Source organism: Diceros bicornis, chromosome 6 (assembly GCF_020826845.1).
Source record: "Diceros bicornis minor isolate mBicDic1 chromosome 6, mDicBic1.mat.cur, whole genome shotgun sequence".
NCBI lineage: Eukaryota > Metazoa > Chordata > Mammalia > Perissodactyla > Rhinocerotidae > Diceros > Diceros bicornis.
The window spans coordinates 11,292,057-11,313,694 of record NC_080745.1 but is presented as its reverse complement, the minus strand read 5'-3'; the positions used below and the strand labels follow the sequence as shown (position 1 = coordinate 11,313,694).

General features: G+C 45.5%; 1 long non-coding RNA gene across 1 annotated transcript; it reads left to right on the top strand.

Annotated features, from left to right (window-relative positions):
- Nucleotides 1–7,829: 7,829 nt before the first annotated feature.
- Nucleotides 7,830–9,116, top strand: LOC131406760 (uncharacterized). The gene is made up of 3 exons (XR_009220343.1): nt 7,830–7,890; nt 7,997–8,030; nt 9,064–9,116. It is a non-coding gene; the product is annotated as an uncharacterized LOC131406760 (long non-coding RNA).
- Nucleotides 9,117–21,638: the final 12,522 nt, after the last annotated feature.

Genomic DNA, 21,638 nt, shown 5'->3' with positions numbered 1-21,638 from the left:
GTGAATAATGCTGCAATGAACATAGGGGTGCATGAATCTCTTTGTATTGTTGATTTTATGTTCTTTGGATGAATACCCAAGAGTGGAATAGCTCAATCGTATGGTATTTCTATTTTTAATTTTCTGAGAAATCTCCATGCTGTTTTCCGTAGTGGCTGCATCAGTTTGCATTCCCACCAGCAGTGTATGAGGGTTCCCTTTTCTCTACATCCTCTCCAACATTTATTTTTTTTCTTGTTAATTATAGCAATTCTGACAGGTGTAAGGTGATATCTCATTGTAGTTTTGATATGCATTTCCCTGATGATTAGTGATGTTGAGCATCTTTTCATGTGCCTGTTGGCAATCTGTATATCTTCTTTGGAAAAATGTCTATTCAGATCTTCTGCCTGTTTTTTGATCAGGTTGTTTGTTTTTTTGTTGTTGAGTTGTATGAGTTCTTTATGTATTTTGGAGATAAACCCCTTGTTGGGTACATGATTTGCAAATATTTTCTCCCAGTTGGTGAGCTATCTTTTCATTTTGTTAATGGTTTACTTTGCAGTGCAGAAGCTTTTTAGTCTGATGTAGTCCCATTTGTTTATCTTTTCTTTTGTTTCCCTTACCTGAGTAGACGTGGTATTCTAAAAGATACAGCTCAGACCGATGTCATAGAATGTACTGCCTATGGTTTCTCCTAGTAGTTTTATGGTTTCAGGTCTTACATTCAAGTCTTTAATCTGTTTTGAGTTAATTTTTGTGTGTGATGTAAGACAATGGTCTACTTTCATTCTTTTGCATGTGGCTGTCCAGTTTTCCCAGCACCATTTGTTGAAGAGACTTTCCTTTCTCCATTGTATGTTGTTGGCCCCTGTGTAGAAGATTAACTGTCCATAGATGTGTGGTTTTATTTCCGGGCTTTCAGTTCTGTTCCATTGATCTGTGTGTCTGTTTTCGTACCAGTACCATGCTGTTTTGATTACTAGAGCTTTGTAGTATATTTTGAAGTCAGGGATTGTGATGCCTCCAGCTTTGTTCTTTTTTCTCGGGATTGCTTTAGCTATTCAGGGTCTTTTGTTGCCCCATATGAATTTTAGGATTCTTTGTTCTATTTCCGTGAAGAATGTCATTGGGATTCTGATTGGGATTGCATTGAATCTGTAGATTGCTTAAGGTAGTATGGACATTTTAACTATGTTTGTTCTTCCAATCCACATGCATGGGATATCTTTCCATTTCTTTATGTCATTGTCGATTTCTTTCAATAATGTGGGGTGTAATTTTCAGTATATAGGTCTTGTACCTCGTTGGTTAAATTTATTCCTAAATATTTTATTCTTTTTGTTGCAATTGTAAATGGGATTGTATTCTTGACTTCTCTTTTTGCTAGTTCGTTATTAGCGTATAGAAATGCAACTGATTTTTTTAAGTTGATTTTGTACCCTGCAACTTTGCTGTAATTGTTGGTTATTTCTAAGTTTTGTGGTGGATTCTCTAGGGTTTTCTCTATATAGAGTCATATCATCCACAAACAGCGAGAGTTTTACTTCTTCCTTTCCAATTTGGATACTTTTTGTTTCTCTTTCTTGCCTCATTTCTCTGGCCAAAACCTCGAGTGCTGTGTTGAATGAGAGTCGTGAGAGTGGGCACCCTTGTCTTGTTACTGTTCTCAGAGGAATGGCTTTCAGTTTTTCCCATTGAGTATGATGTTGGCTGTGGGTTTCTGATATATGGCCTTTATTGTGTTGAGGTGCTTTCCTTCTATACCCATTTTATTGACAGCTTTTATCATAAATGGATGTTGGATCTTGTCAGTTGCTTTCTCTGCATCTATTGAGACGATCATGTGATTTTTAGTCCTCATTTTCTTAATGAGGTGTATCACATTGATTGATTTGTGGATGTTGAGCCATCCCTGTGTCCCTGGTATAAATCCTACTTGATCATAGTGTATGATCTTTTAATATACTTCTGTATTCGATTTGCCAATATTTTGTTGAGGATTTTTACAGCTATGTTCATCAGTGATATCAGTCTGTAATTTTCCTTTTTTGTTTTCCTTGTCTGGTTTTGGTATTAGGGTAATGTTGGCCTCATAGAATGAGATAGGAAGTGTCTCGTCTTCTACACTTTTTCAGAATAGTTTGTGAAGGATAGGTATTAAATCTTCTTTGAATGTTTGGTAGAATTCTCCAGAGAAGTCATCTGGTCCTGGACTTCTGTGTTTTTGAGGGTTTTGATTACTTTTTCACTCTCTTTACTTGTGATTGGTTTATTCAGATTCTCTATTTCTTCTTGATTCAACTTTGGGAGGTTGTATGATTCTAAGAATTGTTCCATTTCTTCTAGGTTATCCAGTTTGTTGGCATATAGTTTTTCATACTATTCTCTTATTATCCTTTGTATTTCTGTGGTATCCATTGTAATTTCTCCTCTTTCACTTTTAATTTTATTTGCTGAGGCTTCTTTCTTTTTTTCTTAGTGAATGTGGTTAAGAGTTTGTCAATTTTGTTTATCTTCTCAAAGAACCAGCTCTTAGTTTCATTGATCCTTTCTATTGTTTTTTTAGTCTCTACTTCATTTATTTCCGCTCTAATTTTTGTTATTTCCCTCCTTCTGCTGACTTTGGGCCTTTTGATCCTCTTTTTCTAGTTATGATAGGTGTAGTTTAAGATTACTTATTTGAGATTTTTTTTGTTCATTGAGGTAGGCCTGTATTGCTATAAATTTCCCTCTTAGCACCACTTTTGCTGCATCCCATACCACTTTTGCTGCATCCCATAAGAGTTGGTATGTTGTGTTTTCATTTTCATTTGTCTCCAGGTAATTTTTGATTTCTCTTTTGATTTCTTTGTTGATTCAATGGTTGTTCAGTAGCATGTTGTTTAGTCTCCACGTATTTGTGACTTTCCTAGCTTCTTTCTTGTAGTTGATTTCTAGTTTCAGAGCATTATGTTTGGAAAACATGCTTGGTATGATTTCAATCTTCTTAAATTTATTGAGGCTTGCCTTGTGTCCCAACATATGGTCTATCTTTGAGAATGTTCCTTGTGCACTTGAGACAAATGTGTATTCTGCTGTTTTTGGGTGGAATGTTTTTTTTTTTATATATATATATATATAAAGTTCATCTGGTTTAGTGTTTCATTTAAGACCACTGTTTCCTTGTTGATTTGCTGTCTGGGTGAACTATCCATTGGTGTAAGTGCGATGTTGAGGTCCCCTACTATTGTTTTGTTGCTGTCAATTTCTCCTTTTAGGTCTGTTACTAGTTGCTTTATATGCTTTGGTGCTTCTGTGTTATTTGAATATGTATTCATAAGTGTTAGTCTTTCTTGGTGGAAAGTCCCTTTTATCATTATATACTGCTCCTCTTTGTCTCTCGTTATCTATTTTATTTTGAAGTCTGCTTCCTCTGATATAAGTATGGCAACACCTGCTTTCCTTTGGTTGCCATTTGCTTGGAGTATCATCTTCTATCCCTTCACTCTGACCCTATTTGTCTTTAGGGGTGAGGTGTGTTTCATGGAAGCAGCACATTGTTGAGTCTTGCTTTTTAATCCATCCAGCCACTTTGTGTCTTTTGATTGGAGAATTCAGTACATTTACATTTAGAATGAGTATTGCTATATTAGGGCTTCATACTCCCATTTTATCTCTTCTTTCCCATTGTTGCTCTGTCTGTCCCTCTGGAATACCTATAATCCTGTGTTACTTTTCCTAATTGAGTTGGATATTTCTCAAAGAATTTCTTCCTTTTTTTTTAAATCTTAGTTCTCTCTCCTCCTCCACCTGAAGCATTTCTAGATTTCCATCTTCTAATTCACTAATTCTGTCCTCCATAAAGTCTGCTCTATTTTTTATGGTTTCTACATTATTTTTTATCTCCTTAATTGTGTTCTTCATATTCAGAATTTCTGTATAGTTTTTTTAAAGGGTTTGAATCTCTTTGGTGAAGTATTTCTTCTGTTTATTAATTTTATTTCTGAGCTCATTGAACTGTCTTCTGTGTTTCCTTGTAACTCATTGAATTTCTTTATGACAACTATTTTGAATTCTCTGTCATTCAGATTGTAATCTTCTGCGACTTCAGGTTTGGTTTCTGGACAGTTGTCATTTTCCTTCTGCTCTGCAGTGTTACTGTACTTCTTCATGGTGTTTGATGAAGTGATCCTCTGTTGGTGCATTTATGGTGTATCAGGTCACAGATTCCACCTGCCACCGCTAGGAAGGGTGGAAGGGTGGTCAGGAGCTGTGTTTTCTGATCCCATCCCATCTTCTGGTAGTTGTGCGAGTCAGGCCACTCTGGGTTCACATGGGCTGGCCGCAGCCACTTGGCGGGTCGCGCTTTTGCTGATGAGAGCCAGTAGGCTCAACAGGCTCACCTAGCTGAGCTGCTGTCCTAGGCGGCAGGGGTGCTTTCATGCGGGCTGCTGCTGTGCTTGCGGGCAGTTCCAGGCCAAGCTGTGGCACTTGGTGGGTGGGGCACCTTCTTGCAGGCTGAGCCTCTGCCACCAGGTGGGGAGAGGTCACAGAGGCAGGGCCATCTTAGTGGGTGGGTGCTCCCCTGGGCCAGGCTACCACTCCCAAAGCGTTTGCGTGTGGGTTGGGCCGCCCCCGTCTCTACTCACAGTCACACTGGCTGCTGTGTGAGGATATGTGACCTGGAACACTGCCTCTGGGGAGACAGAGACATCCACTCACCTAGTTCTGCTGGTTCCTGGGAATCTAGTCCACCCACATTCAGGTATATAGCTACCTGGATCCCTTAGGCATCCTGTTGTGTTATGTAGGGAATCCTCTGTTGGTTAATGAATGTCTGTTTAGTTGTAACTTAGAGAGGAGAGACAAAGGAAACAACTCACTTCACCATGATGCTGGCGTCACTGGTAAGTGCTGCTTTGATCCCCAAGGCAGGCCCAGTGGCTGGGGCTGCAGGGAGAGCCAAGGAGCTGAGAGGTTCCCTGAGACCTCAGTGGGGAGCCCACTGGTGTGCAGGCTGTGCCGGCCTGGGCTCCTCTCAGTGCCCACCCTGACTCCCAGCCCCAGCTCCCTAACCCCTTTGACCCTTGGCTGCACTGGCACTGTCAGATCCATGTGCTTTGAGACCATCTCCACCCCTCTAAGTCCCACCCTGCACCTGTCCTGAGTCCTTTCCTTGGCACTCTACCCTTTTCATAGAATGGGCTGCCTGTGAGGACTCCTGGGATCTGGTGGAGCAGATGTTCGGGTCCTTTGTGAACACTGGCCTGTGTTGGGCACCTGCTGTGGGTGTCACTCTCGGCCCTGGGCCGGTGGGGGGAGGGGGGAGACAGAATCAGAACCAGGGAGGAAGGCATGGGCAGCGTCGAAGTGCTGGGGGCTTCAGTGGAGGGAAGCATGGTCCCTTGGTGGGTCTGAGGCAGGGGAGCCCATGAGTGGGGTCCTGAACATGAGACTGGGCTGGGGTGCTGGAGGGAGGCAGGCGCACCCGCATCCCAGCGGTGTGCACAAAGGTCTGGAGGTGGGAAGTTATGGGGCTTCTGAGTAGCTGGGAGGTTCAGATTCTCGTGGATGCAAATGCCTGGAACCCAACTCAGAGTGGGTGAAGCACCAAAGAGAGGTGACGCCATTTAGGACTGATGGGTCCCAGGATTTGAGAGACAGAGCCACTGTTCGGGACCTGGGAGAGAAGCCAAGTACAGCAGAGTAAGCAGGAATAGCCAGGCTGCAGGGGAGGGGTGTGGTGGTGCCAGTGCATGGAGAGCGCTCGCCCATATCTGACTCCCAGGAGAGGCAGGGAGTGGGCTGGCTGCTCCATGGGCTAGGGGAAGGAGTGGTTTTGTGGGTGCATGTGGTTCACGTTAGGGAGAGAGAGATCTGAGTGGGTTTGAGGTGGAAGAAAGCAAGTCTGTGGGTAGGGACTCTGGCAGGTGGCAGAGAGAGAGGCGGCAGGAGCTGGGCATGGGCCTCAGGTGGAGGAGCCGCCCTGGGGGAGAGGAAGCCCACTGCCTCCCCCACAGCAAGGGGTCAGGGCCCAAACCACGAGAAGCTGTGGGGAAGCTCATGGAGGGCCTCCGGGGTCCTCTCTGGAGAGTGAAGGTGGGGCCATCTTCCCTGAGGGAGGGTGTCAGGAGTGGGAGTGGGACTTGGGGGAGGGGAAAGATATGAAACACTGGCGGCGGGGTTGATGTGCACCTGGGAAGACAGCTCGGAGTCAGCTGAGGGCCCTAGATCTGCCTGCTCCCAAGCAGCCCACAGCATCTTGATTGGAGCTGGGCCCAGCCTGAGATTGGCCATTCCCCAAAGTGCCCACTGCCTATGAGTTGAGGAGGGGTATGGCAGAGGGCCGCGGTGGGCCCTGGCGTGTCAGGTGAGTCCAGAAGGGGCCAATGGAGCCTGAGGAGAGGGTTGATTCTGGAGGGTCTGCCCAGAACGTGGGGCCTGGGCTTTCTGAGCCCTTTCGGCTAGGGGGCAGGCAGAGGATGACACAGTCCACAGAGGAGCTTGCTCTGGGCGCTAGAGGAGCCAGACAGTACAGGGGCTAGAAAGCCCCCAGGGGTGATGGCAGCGGAAGTGAGAACCGGCAAGAGGTGGAGGGAGCTCTTAGGGGTTGAGAGGGGTATTTTAAGAGGAGAAGGAATTGCTGAGGGTGCTAGGAGCCTGTCGTCCCTCTGTGAGCAGAGCTGGGAGTAGGGGGTGACTTGGGCTAGAGGGGCCACATCAGGGAGAGCTCGCTGCGGCAAGAGCACAGCCTGGCTGAGCTGGGTCCTGGGCCAGAGAATGGGAGGGCTGAGAGTTCCAGCATATTTGGAGGTGCTGTTGACAAACTGGAAATCTTCCAGAATGTTCAGAGAGGAGGGGAGGGCGATTGTGCTGGGCTGGGCAGGGCCTGGTTTGGCCTCCACTGGCCCTGGGACTCAGGCTTCCTCACCTCCTGGGCTGGACTGGGCAGGACTTCACCCTGGCTCTCAGCTCTCACCCCATGATAGCATCTCCTCTGCCTGCAGAGAGAAGCCAGCCTTCAGGGGCCGTGCTCTCCTGAGCCTTGGTGTGCCAGCTCAGCTCTGTCACGTCGGATTAGCCTGGACCTAAGCCCCACCCCCTCCTGTGTCCCAGTCCCAGCCTGTGCTTCAGGGTTAACAGTGGCTGACAGGCTACATCCCCGTGGCAGGCTGGGGACCACTGCTCTTCTGCCTGCTTGGACAGTCCTCAGGGCCACTGCCCCAGCTTTGGTCTTTTCCTTTCGGACACGTGAAGTCCAGGAGCCTAGCACTCTAATTAGTTAGCTTTGCTTCTTCTTTACCACCAATTCAGAGGAGGGAGAGGCTTGGGGGCACCTCAGGGGTCTGTGGCAGGGAGAATGGGAGCGAGGGGGAGGCATCAGCTGGATGACCTTTTCCAAACTAGCCTTACCTGTTGGAGAATGTGTGCCCTCCTGAGGGACCCCTCGGGTGCTTTGCAGTCCTGCCAAGCACGTTGTGTGTGCCGGAATCACAGGTGAACCTCCCTGGATGCTCCCCACTCCCACCATGGACGGTCAAGGCAGGGCCCTTGGTGAGGTCCCCTGAGGTCTGCGTGCCTGAGACAGGCGTGAGCCCATTGAAAGCCAGGCCATACCCTTGGGACCAGCAAACCAGCATCCCCCCTCATGCTCACCAGATGGGGGACATGGAACGCCTTCCGTTTCAATGACACAAAGCAGAAAGACCATGACAGGGCCACTTGACTGTGTCTGCTCCAGTCCGGGCAGGTCTGCACGGTACAGAATTGTGCCAGGACAGCGTGGGGCTACTTTTCCATCATCAGCCCCTCACTCCACCTCAACTCCCTTTTCTGATTCTCTTCAGCAATGAGATACGTGATGGTCTTAGCAGACTTCAGAATGTAGTGCCTACAGGAGCCACAAACATGCATGAGGGATTTAAGAAGGTACACACTGCTGGGGCCCTGAGAATGTTTTCTGCTTTATCAAGTTCTTAGAGTACTGTTCACTCACCTTGCTGTCCTCCCTCAACATTCCTTCATTCCTTTGCAGGCAAATGAGCAGATTCAGCAAGCAAACTCTGGAGGTAAGCTGCCTGCTGGCTTCATCATGGGCAGGTCCGGGGACAGAGCCAGGCCTGGGCCTCAGCAAGGTCTGTGCAGACGCACCTCAGCCACTCCCTAGCGCTGACTCTTGGGGCAAGTTGCCTGCCCTCTCTGAGCTGCAGGTTCCTCCGCTGTGCAGTGAGGATACAAACCGCCCCCGGGGATGTTTGTCAGACCTCCACGGGATCATGTGTGCACGTCCTGGGTTCCTAGTAAACAGGAGGTCTCAACCTACAGTTGGGCTGCATGAGAACGAAGAAAACAGCCAGGTGACCTAGAGCAGACAGGCTACAGCTTTCAGAAAAAAGAGCTTGCTTTTCTCTTTGCTGACCTCACTTTTGTCTCACTCGGCTTTCTGGCTCTGTCTCCTTTTGCCATAAGCTTCTTCCCTTGGTTGACTGTCGTCCTGGGGCTGTGTCTCTGACAGTGGAAGAGGCTGTGCTCGGCCCAGAACCGTCCTCATCTAGACTGTAGGGTCACAGCTCTTGTCAGTAGAGATGCGTGGGCCTGGTGGGAAAGGCTTAGAGCCGCTCAAGCACTTCTGACCCCGCATTCGGAAGCCCTGGGCCTGCAGATGCCAGCAGGCGTGTGGGCAGGCGCTGCCCAGAGCCGGAGCAGGAGCCGGCCTTCCTCTGAGCCTGCGGGGCCTGGTACAGTCGGGGGCGCCTGCTCCTCCCTTTGCTCACCCGAGAGCCTTACGCTTGTCCAGTGAAATAGCTGCAGTCGCCTTTCAGCGGAAAGTTGTACCATCCAGTCGTGGGGATAGTTCAGCAGGAAGGTCCCTGAGCCGGGCTCGGTGTCCTCATCTGGAAAGTGGGTCCTGGGCTGAGCTCCCTTCTCCCTCCAGCAGTGGGCTGCAGAGCCCTCCAGGCGCTCTGGACGGCAGGTGCTCAGGTCTGGGTGCCCTCTCCCCGGGAGGAGGAGGTGTGGGGAGCAGTGCTGTGGCGCTGGCAGCTTGCAGCAGGTCCCTCTGGGTGCCTTTACTGACCAGGCCACTCCCTGCTTCTTCTGCAGGAGACAAGGTTCCCACCGTGATTATCGCTCTGACCGATGGAGCACTGCTGCCAAGTTCATTTGTTGAGGCTAAGGCCGAAGTGAGTCCAGGTCATCGTTACCAGTGTTTTGCTCCACGTATTTGGTGATTTATATTCAACGCTTTCTTTCTCTTAGGCTGCAAATGCTCAGAAAATGGGGGCGACTATTTACTGCGTGGGTGTAAAAGACTATAAGAAAGACCAGGTAATTCAGTACAAGTAACCAGGTGCCATCTGTGAGCCTAGTTGGGGAAAGCTTCCAAACGTGACTTTCCCAGGGCCACCCAGAGGATGGTCCACCCAGAGAATGGTCCACCCAGAGGATGGCTAAGTGGAGAACAGACCGCCACTGCAGAAATGAATAACAAGTCTTGTGTAAACCACACCAGAGGTGCAGGTGGAAAAGCTTCCACTCCCTTAGGGTGGGCTGATGGCAGACGCCAGGGGCTGGCCTTGGAGTCTAACAGGGCATGAGGCGGGAGACTGTCCCATGGGATGGGGACCTGCTGTGTCCTCAACCCCTGGCTTTGGGCACAAGGCGCCTCCTCTCCCTTCAAGCTACTGGAAATTGCAGACAGCCCGGACCACGTATTTGGAGTGGACACCGGATTCAAGGGTCTGAGAAACATCGTTGATTCAGTGAGTGGGGGCTGGATGTGAGTAGGGAGTGGGCTGGCTTCTCACCACACCCCCCGCCATTCACTGTCCCTGATCCTGCCCCGTGTCTCCCTGTTCCAGCTCACATCAAAGTGCTGTATGGAAGTTACAGCTGTGGAGCCTTCCAGTTCCTGTGCAGGGGGTAAGAGCCGGAGTCACTGTTGTAAAGACAGGGGTGTGTGTGTGTGTGTTGTGAGTGTGTGCTGGTGTGTGGTGGGTGTGGCGTGTTTCAGTATGTGCTATGTATGAATGTGTAGTGTATGTGTATGTGTTTTGTGTGTGTGAGTGGTCTGAGTGTGTATAGTATGTATGTGACGTAGGTGAGTGGCGTGTGTGTGTTGTGTGTGTGTGTGAGCTGAGTGTACATGGATGTGTAGGGTTATAGTGTGCTTTGGGTATACACATGTGTGTATGTTTGTGTTGAGTGTTTTTGCCAGGGGTCGTGATGTGGATGTGTGTGTGTTATTACTTTTTTTTCCACTTGTATTGAGATATAATTGACATACAGCTCTGTGTAAGTTTAAAGTATACCACATAATGACTTGACATAAATACATTGCAAAATGATTACCACAATAAGTTTAGTGTAATTACTTTTTTAAATCTTGAAACCAAAAGTATACTTAAAAAATAGGAAAAAATATATTTAAAAACCCTCAACAAAACACTACAAATGGCATCTAACAAGACATACAAAGGACAATACATCAAGCCCAATTAGAGATCACCCCAGAAATGCAAGTCTGATTCCGTATTTGAAATGTCTGGATAATTTATCAAATCAGCAAAATAGAAAAGAAAAACAACATGATTGTCCCAATGGATGAGAAAAAGAACTGGACAAGCTCAGCATCCAGCATCCTACGAGGAGCATAGCCTGACAAAAGGCATCCGCACAGATAGGCACAGCCAACCTCACACCCAGCGGTCAGGCGGGGAACGCCTCTCCCTGAGACCTGGAACTTGACAAGACGCCCTCTCTCTCCAGAGGGGTCCCTGCACCAGTGCAGGGAGGGCATCCTGTGCAGGTGCTTGGCTGAGAGGAGCCTCTGTCTGTCATGAGCTCTGTGTGTGCAGGCTTGTGCATCCACGTCACTGGGATTTGTCCAGCTGAGGTGGATGGATGGGCACGCTTCTTCCACTGGTGACAGCACCCAGCCAGATCCAGCTGAGTCCAGTCCCAGGCAGCCGGGTCTGGCCTCTGTGCTCTTCAGGCTGTAGTGCAGTAGGCCGTGGGGTCAGACAGAGCAGTGGTCATCTCTGAGCACTGCTGCCCATGGGCATGCAACCTGGGGCAGATGGCCAAATATCTGCGAACTCCACTTCTGTCTCCAAGAAGTACAAATAACACTGCCCACTATCAGATCCGTTGTGAGAGGTAAGGCCAGTGGATTTTACAGTGAGTGGCCCAGGATCTAGAAGCTGGGAGGCCCTAACCAACAGTAGCCAGTACTAAGATTTCCATCATTGATCATTGGCTCTTCCCCCTGACACCATGCTGAGCCCAGGTCCGGGAGGGAAGTGGTTCAAGGACATCCAGGATGAGTCTCCAGCTGAGCCAGCTGTTGGTGGCGGGTGTCTGAGTCCTCCTGTGTTCTGAACCTGTGAGCTGCAGTGTGAGGTGTGGAGGCAGGTTAGAGACCCCCATACACATAGAGTCTGTTCCTGCTTCTCCTGGTTTAAAGCACCCAGCTGTGCGGCAGCCTGACAGCGTCATTTCTCTGATTATGTCCCCTGGACACACACACAGGCTGCGGCATCTGAGCAGCACATCACACCGCAGGTGAGGATGCGAGTCGTCATTCCTCCCCAGTGGCAGCTGAGCCGAGGTGACAGGTGCCCGCTGCACACCCTCTGCCAGCGTGGCAGCAGTCCCTGCTCTGACCTTTTAAACAGTTGCTGTCTTGTCAGAAGATGCCACACAGTGTGACAGTCCCTTGGAGGGAAAGCACAAGCAGGGACCTGGACCCCAAATGCAGGAGAAGGAGCCGTTTCATCGGGCTGTCATTCTGAATAGAACAGGGGCCGGGGGGAGCAGGCAGTGGGGGAGCACGACGCCCATGTCCTCTCCAGTCTCTCAGACTCACTCAGGGTGAGGCTGAGGCCTCTGCTGGCCTCCTAGCCTCTCGGCCTGCATGCCAGCCCGTCCTCTGCACTGGGTCCGAGGGTGCTGAGAAGACCACTTCCCTAACCCCGGGCTGGCTGGGAAGTAGGAGGCCCCTTAGCTGGACAGCGGCACCCTCCAAGGGCCAGCCTTGCTCTGGGCCCCACCTGCTGCAGAGGTGCCGTGGGAGGGAGGGGACTCGGCTTCCTGCAGTCCCTTCCTCAGCTGTATAGGGTCCAGCCCACCCATCCTTTGAGACCTGACACTCAGGGCACCTCACCCTCAGGGCCTTTCCTGGTCCACTGGCCCCTCTGGCTTCCCAAAGCCCTTGGTCTGTCCCTCTCATTGGTCACTTGTCACCCATGTGTACCATGACTTCTGCTGGGCTGTGTCCACAGTTTTATTTTTCTCATTTAGTTCTTTGATTTTTTTCCATCCTTTTATCGTGGAAATTTCCAAACCCACAGCAAAGTGAAAACGGTTTACAGTGAACACCCCTGTATCCACTACCTGGATTTTGCAATTATTTGACCATGTTGTGTTTATCCCTTCTCTGTCTTGCTCTCTCTCCCTTTCTATGCATCAATCCATCTTATTTTTGGCTGCATTTCAAAGTAAGTTGTTACAATCATCAGGCTATCTCACCCCCAAACCATTCACAGTGCGTATCTGTACCTAGGGAACAACATTTGTTAACACTTCTCTTTTGGAAATGTAGAAGTCATGTGTGTCATTTTCTTTTTTTCGGTTTTTGGGGTTTTTTTTAATTCCTTTTTTTTTAATTGAGGTAACAGTGGTTTATAACATTATTTAAATTTCAGGTGTACATCATTATGTTTTGATTTCTGTGCAGGTTTCATCATGTTCACCACCTGAAGACTAATTACTGTCCATCACCATACACATGTGCCCAGTCATCCCTTTCGCCCTCCTCCCTCCCCGATTCCCCTCTGGTAACCACCAATCTAATCTCTCTATCTATGTGTTTGTTTTTTGTTGTTGTTGTTTTTTTATCTTCTGTTTATGAGTGAGATCATGCAGTAATTGACTTTCTCCTTCTAACTTATTTCACTTAGCATAATACCCTCCGGGTTCGTCCATGTTGTCACAAATGTCAAGATTTCATCTTTTGTTATGGCTGAGTAGTATTCCATTGTGTATGTATACCACATCTTGTTTATCCATTCATCCCTTGATGGGCACTTAGGTTGTTTCAAAGTCTTGGCTAGTGTGAATACTCCTGCAATGAACGTAAGGGTGTGTATATCATTACGCATTCGTGTTTTCATAATCTTTGGATAAATACCCAGCAGTAGAGTAGCTGGATTGTATGGTAGTTCTATTCTTTGAGGAAAAAAAAATTTTTGAGGAAAAAAAGTGGTTTTCCATAGTGGCTGCACCAGTGTGCATTTCCACCAGCAGTATATGAGCGTTCCCTTTTCTCCACATCATCTCCTACACTTGTTATTTCTTGTCTTGTTAATTATAGCCATTCAAAGGCAAGAGGTGGTATCTCGTTGTAGTTTTGACTTGCGTTTCCCTGATAATTAGTGATGTTGAACATCTTTTCATGTGCCTGTCAGCCATCTGTATATCTTCTTTGGAAAAATGTCTGTTCGGATCTTTTGCCCATTTTTTAATTGGCTTGTTAGTTTCTTTGTTGTTGAGATGTATGAGTTCTTTATATATTTTGGATATTCACCCCTCATCCGAAATACGGTTTGCAAGTATCTTCTCCCAGTTATTCGGTTGTCTTTTCGTTTTGTTGACGGTTTCCTTTGCTGTGCAGAAGCTTTTTAGTTTGATGTAGTCTCATCATTATTATTATTTTTTCTCTCATTATTTTTTCTATTGTTTCTCTTGCCTGGTCAGACATGGTATTTGAAAATATGCTGCTAAAACTGATGTCGAAGAGCATACTGCCTATGTTTCCTTGTAGAAGTTGCATTGTTTCAGGTCTTACATTCAATCCATTTTGAGTTACTTTTTTTGTATGGTGTAAGATAATAGTCTACTTTCATTCTTTTGCATGTGGCTGTCCAGTTTTTCCAACACCTTTTATCGGAGAGACTTTCCTTTCTCCGTTGTATGTTCTTGACTCCCTTGTTAAAAATTACCTGTCCATAGATATGTGGGTTTATTTCTGGGCTCTTAAATGTATTCCCTGGATCTGTGTGTCTGTTTTTCTGCCAGTACCATGCTGTTTTGATTACTGTAGCTTTGTAGTATATTTTGAAATCAGGGAGTGTGATATCTCCAACTTTGTCCTTTTTTCTCAGGATTGCTTTGGCTATTCGGTTTCTTTTGTTGTTCCATCTAAATTTTAGGATTCTTTGTTCTATTTCAGTGAAAAATGTCCTTGCAACTTTGATATGGATTGCACTGAATCTGTAGATTGCTTTAGGAGGTTGGACATTTTAACTATGTTAATTCTTCCAATCCATGAGCACAGAATATCTTTATTTCTTTGTGTCATCTTTGATTTCTTTCATTTCATAATTTTCACTGTACGGGTCTTTCACCTCTTTCATTAAATTTATTCCTAGGTATTTTAAACTTTTTGTTGCAATTGTACATTTGATTGTATTCTTAATTTCTCTTTCTACTACTTCATCGTTAGTGTATAGAAATGCAACTGATTATTGTATTTTGATTTGGTATCCTGCAGCTTGACTGTATTCATTTATTAGTTCTAAAAGATTTTTGGTGGATTCTTTGGGACTTTCTCTATATAAAATCATGTCATCTGCATGCCTACCCAGACTAGGGAAACTAAAGAAAAAATAAACAAGTGGGACTTTATCAGATTAAAGAGCTTTTATAAGACAAATGAAACCAGAATCAAGATGAACAAACAACCAACCAGCTGGGAGAGAATATTTGCAAAACATACATCTGACAAGGGGTTGATCTCCATAATATATAAAGAACTCACACAATTGAACAACAAAAAAAACAAACAACCCGATCAAAAAATGGGCAGAGGAAATGAACAGACACTTCTCCAAGGAAGATATACAGATGGCCAATAGGCACATGAAAAGATGCTCAACATCACTAATTATCAGGGAAATGCAAATCAAAACAACACTAAGATACCACCTCACGCCCGTTAGAATGGCTGTAATCACCAAGACAAAAAACAACAAATGTTGGAGAGGATGTGGAGAAACAGGAACCCTCATACACAGCTGGTGGGAATGCAAATTGGTGCAGCCTCTATGGAAAACGGTATGGAGATTCCTCAAAGAATTAAAAATAGAGATGCCCTATGATCCAGCCATCCCACTACTGGGAATCTATCCAACGCACCTGAAATCAACAATCCAAAGAGGCTTATGCACCCCTATGTTCATTGCAGCATTATTCACCATAGCCAAGAAGTGGAAGCAACCTAAGTGTCCCTCGACTGACGATTGGATTAAGAAAATGTGGTATATATATGCAATGGAATACTACTCAGCCATAAAAAAAGACAAAATCGTCCCATTTGCAACAACATGGATGGGCCTGGAGCGTATTATGTTAAGTGAAATAAGCCAGAAAGAGAAAGACAAACACTGTATGATCTCACTCATATGTGGAATATAAACCAACACATGGACAGAGAAAACTGGACTGTGGTTACCCGGTCAGTGGGGGTGGGGGGTGGGCACAAGGGGTGAAGGGAGTCATATATGGGGTGATGGACAAACAAAAATGTACAACCCAAAATTTCACAATGTTAGAAACCATTAAAACATCAATAAAAAAAAAATCATGTCATCTGCATATAGTGACAGTTTCACTTCTTCCTTTCTGTTTTGGATCGCTTTTATTTCTTTTTCTTGCCTGATTGCTCTGGCTAGGACTTCCAGTACTATGTTAAATAAGAATGGTGAAAGTGGGCATCTCGTTCCTGTTTTATAGAGATAGCTTTCAGTTTTTCTCCATTGAGTATGATATCACCTGTGGGTTTGTCATATATGACCTTTATTATGTTAAGATACTTTCCTTCTATACCCATTTTCTTCAGAGTTTTTATCATAAATGGATGCTGTGTCTTGTCAAATATTTTCTCTGCATCTATTGATATGATCATGTGATTTTTATTCTTCATTTGTTAATGTAGTGTATCACCTTGATTGATTTGTGGATGTTGAACCATCTCTGCATCCATGGAGTAGATCCCACTTGATCATGGTGTATGATCTTTTTAATGTGTTGCTGTATTCGATTTGCTATTACTTTGTTGAGGATTTTTACAACAATGTTCATCAGTAATATTGGCCTGTAATTTTCTTTTTTGTGCTGTCTTTGTCTGGTTTTTTATCAGGGTAATGTCAGACTCGTAGAATGAGTTTGGAAGCTTCCCCTCCTCTTCAGTTTTTTGGAAGAGTTTGAGAAGGATAGGTATTAAGTCTTCTTTGAATGTTTGGTAGCATTCTCCAGGGAAACCATCTGGTCCTGGACTTTGATTTTTGGGAGGTTTTTGATTACTCTTTCAATCACCTTACTTGTGATTGGTCTATTCAGATTCTCTATTTCTTCTTGATTTAGTTTGGGAAGGTTGTATGAGTCTCAGAATTTATCCATTCTTCTAGATTATCCAATTTGTTGGTGTATAGCTTTTCATAGTATTCCGGCATAGTCTTTTGTATTTCTGAAGTGTCCATCGTAATTTCTCCTCTTTCATTTCTGATTTTATTTATTTGAACCTTCTCTCTTTTTCTTTTGGTGAGTCTAACTAAAGATTTGTCAATTTGTCTGTCTTTTCAAAGAACAAGCTCTTAGTTGCATTGATTTTTTGTTTTTTTATTTTTTCAGTCTCTCATTTATTTTCCCTGTGACTTTTATTGTTTCCTTCCTTGTACTGCTTTTGGGCTTTGTTTGTTCTTCTTTGTCCAGTTCCCTTAGGTGCAATGTTAGATTGTTTATTTGAGATTTTTCTTGTTTGTTGAGGTAGGCCTGTATTGCTATAAACTTCCGTCTTAGAACCACTTTTGATGTATCCCATAAATTTTGGCATGCCATGTTTTCATTTTCATTTGTCTCCAGGTATTTTTTTATTTCTCCTTTGATTTCTTTATTGGCCCAATCATTGTTCAGTAGCATTTTCTTTAATCTCTACATATTTGTGGCTTTTCCAGTTTTCTCCCTGTGGTTGATATCTAATTTCATACCATTGTCATCAGAAAAGATTCTTGGTATTATTTCAGTCTTCTTTAATTTATTGAGACTTTTTTTGTGGCCTAATATGGGATTTATCCTGGAGAATGTTCCATGTACATTCAAAAAGAATGTATTCTGCAGTTTTGGGATGGAATTCTTTTTTTTTTTTTTTTTTTTTTTTATTTTTGGGATGGAATTCTAATAAGTGCTTGTTTTCTAATGTGTGATTCAAGGCCAATATTTCCCTTACTGGTCTTCTGTTTATATGAGCTGTCCCTTAATGTAAGTGGAGTGTTAAAGTCCCCTACTATTATTGTGTTGCTGTCTATTTTTCCTTTTATGTCTGTTAATAATTGCTTTATGTATTTGGGTGCTCCTACGTTGGGTGCATAGATATTTACAAGTGTTATACCCTCTGTTGCATTGTTCCCTTTATCAGTATGTAGTCCCCTTCTTTCTCTGTTATTACAGTTTTTGTTTTAAAGTGTGTTTTGTGTGATATAAGTATTGCTACCCAGCTTTCTTTTCATTGCCATTTGCGTGCACTATCTTTTTCCATCCCTTCACTTTCGGTTTGTGAGTATCTTTAGGACTGAAGCATGTCTCTTGTATGCAGCATATATAGGGGTCTTGTTTTTTCGTCCAGTCGGCCACCTATTGCCTTTTGATTGGAGCATTTAGTACATTGACATTTAAAATAGCTATTGATAAGAATGCACTTATTGCCATTTTGTTACTTTATTCCTGGATGTTTCAGTAGCTCTTCTCTGTTCCTTTCTTCTCTTGCTCTCTTCCCTTGTGGTTTGATGGCTTTCTTAGTATTATGTTTGGGTTCCTTTCTCCTAATTTTTTGTGTATTTATTATAGGTTTCTTGTTTGTGATTATCTTGAGGTTCATATGTAATAACCAACATATATAGCAATCTATATTAAGTTGATGGTCTCTTAAGTTTGACCTCTTGCTAAAAGCTCTACTCTTTTACTCCCCACCTCCCACGTTTTATGTTTTTGATATCATATTTAACCTCTTTTTTGTGCATATGTATCCATTAACCTCTTATCATAGAAATAGATAATTTTAGTACTTTTGTATTTTGACCTTCATATTACCTTCATAGCTGGCTGATCTGCTACCTTTACTGTATATGTGCCTTTACCAGTGATTTTATTGTTTGGTGGGGTTTGTTGGTAATTTTCTTATTCCTATTTGCAGTCTTTTCTTTTCCACTAAAATAAGTCCCTTTAGCATTTCTTGTAAGGCTGGTTTATTGGCGATACATTCCTTTAGTTTTTCCTTGTCTGGAACACTCTTTATCTTTCCTTCCATTCTGAGTGATAACCTTGTCGGGTAGAGTGTTCTTGGCTGTAGAATTTTTCCTTTCAGCACTTTGAATATATCGTGCCACTCCCTTCTAGCCTGTAAGGTTTCTGCTGAGAAGTCAGCTGATAGCCTTATGGAGTTTCCTTTGTGTATAACTTGTTGCCTTTCTCTTGCAGCTTTTAGGATTCTCTGATTATCTTTAATTCTGGACATTTTACTTATTATGTGTGTTGGTGTAGGCCTCTTTGGTTTTACCTTGTTTGGTACTCTCTGTACTTCCTGTGCCTGGATGTCTGTTTTCTTCCTTAGATTAGGAAAGTGTTCAGCTAGTATTTCTTCAGATAGGTTCTCTGTCCCTCTGTCTCTCTCTTCTCCTTCTGGGACACCTATAATATGGATATTAGTGCACTTGATGTTGTCCCAGAGGTCCCTTAGGCTGTCCTCATTCTTTTTAATTCTTTTTTCTTTTTGCAGTTCAGCTTGGGTGATTTCCTCTAGTCTTTCATGCAGCTCGCTGATCTGTTCTTCTGTATCATCTACTCTGCTATTGAGTCCCTCTAGTGAATTTTTCATTTCCATCATTGTATTCATCATTTCTGATTGGTTCTTTTTTATATTTTCCCATTCTTTGTTGACATTTTCACTGAATTCATCCGTTCTTCTCTCAAGATCAGTAAGCATCTGTATGACGATTAGTTTATACTACTCTTTATCAGGTAGATTGTTTATCTCTGTTTTGTTTGGTTCTTTTTCTGAGGATTTGTCCTGTTTCCTTATTTGGAACATATTCTTTTGTCTCCTGGTTTTGCCTCTTTCTCTGTGCTTGTATCTATGTATTAGGTGGATCAGCTACGTCTCCTGATCTTGCAGAGGTGGCCTTATGTAAGAGATGCCTTACAAGGCCCAGCAGTGTGCTTCCCTGTCATCACCAGTTCCAGATCTTCCAGAACTGACCTCTGCGTGGGCTGTGTGTGTCCTTCTGTTGTGGCAGGGTTGCTCTTGCTGCAGGTGCAAGGGGAGACTAGACTGTCCTGGCCAGCTGGTTGTAATGCTCAGCTGTGTTACTGCTGCTGTGGTCCTTTCAGTCACTTTATCGGGCATGGGGAGTCCTAGTACAGTTGGCTATGAGGTCTAATAGCACATACCTGCTCCAGTTTTTCTGTTAAGTGAGTAGGCCCCCAGTGTGTCGGGTTGCTAGGCTCAGGGGCTCACAATTGCTACAGGCCTGTGGCCTGCTATGTTTTTCTCAGCTCTCTAAGTAGTGCATCTGGGTGGGGCTGGCCGCAGGCATGTCAGCACACAGTTGTTTCAGGCGTTGGAAGGTGGGGCTGATCCTCTATGGGGCTGTTTGAGAAGCACAAGTCTGCTGCAGCTGACAAAGTCTCACTGCCCACAGGCCCACACACCCTGTCAATGCAGTCCTGCCCCGTGCACATGCCCTGACCCACTGAAGCAGGCCCACTCACCCCACTGCAGAGGACTCACACACTCTGCCAACACACACCCTGCCCCTCGTGCCCACCCTGCACCGCAGAGTTGGACCCACTCGCCCGGCAGCAGAGGTCCCACACACTCCGCCTATGTGGGCTCACAGGTTGCCCAAGGGCTCATTGTTGGGTGGGGCCAGTCCATATGGTAGGCTGCCTGCCCTGGCTGACCTGGATTAAATCGGTGCTCTAGTGGGTGGGGCAGATGACTGTGCTAACAGACCAGGGGAAGGACTCCAATGGCATCTGCCAGCATCTGTTTGAACGTGCCTGTACTAGGTCACAATAATGGCTGCTGCCAATGTCTCAGTCCCTGGGGAGATGGTCCCACCCTGGGGAGGTGTTGTCTCTGGCCGAGATGTGCCCAGAGCCTATCAAGTGAGTTTCTTTTCACCAAAGGACTGTGCCCCTTTCTTTCGGGTGATTTTAGATTGCTTTCCAAAATGGATGAATTTGTGCATGGGCCCTTTAAGAGCAGACTTTTCTTTCACTTATATTCAATAGCTTTTCTGGGGGTTTTCCCCATTGTTGTTCATAGCCAGCAAAGCCAGATATTATGACACATGTCTAAGTTGTGCAGAGTCCAAAAGATGCTTATTCTGGCAAAGCTCTCCTGCTCAGATCCCCCACTCCTCCAGGGAAGGCTGCATACCTTAAGATTGTTCCCAGCTGTGAAGTGCCATGGCTGGATGTAGCTGTTTCCTGTCGAGAAAGGAATTTGTGCCTCTTCCACCTCAATCAGCACTGCCCCTTCTTGTGAGGGTTCTTTTTGTCCAGTTTTCAGTTGTCTCATGTGTAATTTTTCCAAGGGTAGTTGTAAATTTCTTGTTTCTGTGGGTGGAGGTGAGTTCAGAGTCCTCCAGTGCTGCCGTCTTCCCAGCCAAGTGTATCATTTGATGAGTTCTGATAAATGCACACAGTGCCCCTGTAACCCCAAACGCCACAAAGACACAGACCATTCCCCTTGGCCCCAGAAACTCCTGTCAGATCCCGTCTGTGGCATTCCTTGCCGCCACGCCCTGGAGGCAGCTTCTCCTCTGGTGTTTTCCTCCATAGATTAGTTTGCTGCTTTAAATGTCTCCCCAGTGGACTCCTGTGGTAGTAACGCCGTGTCTGGCCTGGTGCACTAGGCACAGTGCTTTGCAATTCGTTGCTCTGCTGTGTTGGCTGGGTATTCACGGGGCTTCTCACCTGGGGAGGTAGGCTGGAGGTGGCACCTGGTCATTCTGTTTCCTGTGAACGACTGGCCCAGAGTGAGTCTCTGCAAAGAAGCCTAACAGACGGGGCACGTCCGTGATGGCACGTAGTAGGACCCAGTGCAGAGGAGGGCTTTCCTCTGAGGTCCAGTGTCAGGTCCCACACTGTGGCTGGGACACCCTCTGTGTGGAGTGGGCGGGGCAGGCTGTGTGATGGGAGGACCTGCAGGGGAGGCAGGACCCCCTGTGCAGCACAGGGACATTCTGCAACCAGCCTGGCTGGCCGCTGTCCCTCCACTATGATAATCTTGCCTCCTGTCCTATCCTAGTGTCTCCCAGAGATAACTGCCATAAATAGTTGATCATATATACGTACTACCTGTCTAAACGTACCTTACAAGGGTATTTTTACATTAAAAGGATCATGCATAATACATAACATTTTCCAACTATATGCACAGTATTCTGTCACATGGGTGGACCAGGTTTGTTTCATGAGTCTCCGGGGTCGATATTCAGATTGTTCCTAATCAGTGGACAGCACAAGCCACACTGCTGTGAACATCCCCACGCTTACCTCCCTGCAGGCCTGGGTCCAGAGTTCCGGGGATCGAGACCAGGAGTAGCATTGCTGCATTA